This window comes from Morone saxatilis, unplaced genomic scaffold (genome assembly GCF_004916995.1).
Source record: "Morone saxatilis isolate NCDOM2014 unplaced genomic scaffold, NCSU_SB_2.0 Contig24, whole genome shotgun sequence".
NCBI lineage: Eukaryota > Metazoa > Chordata > Actinopteri > Moronidae > Morone > Morone saxatilis.
In genome coordinates, this window is record NW_023339807.1 from 17,407,581 (window position 1) to 17,408,663 (window position 1,083).

Here is a 1,083-nt window from a genome sequence, read left to right on the forward strand (position 1 = left end):
TTTAACAACAATAACTTTGTTAATCTTCCGTCTCACCAGACAGCAGCAGCATTTTGACTGGAATAGCTCTGCAGCCATTTAATTAGTTTTAATGTGCCATTGTTTATCATGGGACAGTGCGTCTGTGCTCGGCTCTCTGGGTGCCACTGAGTTGCATCACAGTCTGTTTGTGCGTCTGAGTGGCTTTTGGGGTTAGTTTGTGGAGCAACGGGGGGGATGATAATATGAAGCAACCCAGTTTGAGTTATAACTGTGTTGAATGCGGGTTGGAATGTTGGTTTGGGTGGGATTCACCCTATACATGTGCATATTGAACAGCATGAATCCGAGTCAGTGTTACAAAGTGACAAGTAATCTTTCAGAGGTTTGGTTTTGACTGAGATCCAAAATTTCTGGATGTTCTCACTCACTTTTTTCTTCTTCACATATTCATTATTATTCTAGTGTTTCTCAGTTACCTTTTAAGATCTTTCCTAGCAGTATTCCAAGTGTTTTTCTTAGGCTTATCCTGTTTTTCCTGCCTTTTCCCTTGTGGTTTTCCCTCACTAACCTCAGCTGACATACAGCGTTATGCTAACCTGGCAGAGCGGATATGTCAGACACACAGGTCAAATAAATAAAGAGTGGGAACCTGAACCTGATTCTGGCTTGACTTGTCTCTGTAATTCCTTAACCTGCACCAAATCACTCTCCCAAAGGGAAATCTGCTCTTTGACCTTTTGTCAGTCATAACCTGAACTTCCTACAGGACCTTTAACTAGCTGGGGACACCCTCGAGTTTTACTTTGTAAAGATCCAGTTCTGTCCTTTGGGAATTTATGTAGAACTTTCTTTGTAAGCTCATGTGGAAGATGGGGCAACTAGACAAAAAGATCAGAGGGAACTCATAATGTTGCTTCGATTTATAATGAAATGAGCAAAACATAATGAATGCAGTGTTATGCTCTCAAATTAAGCTTTGTGCAGCCCACTGGAGCTGTATTCCCTAAAGGAGTAGTGAATTACCTTGGTTCTGTTGACTTATTAGACCCCCACCATTACCACCAACATACAGTACATAACCATCCCCCCCCCCCCCCCCCC

General features: G+C 42.3%; 1 protein-coding gene across 1 annotated transcript in view; it reads left to right on the plus strand.

Annotated features, from left to right (window-relative positions):
- Positions 1–1,083, plus strand: part of ddr1 (discoidin domain receptor tyrosine kinase 1) — a gene marked incomplete in the record, with an annotated part of 38,865 nt that overhangs the window by 22,496 nt on the left and 15,286 nt on the right.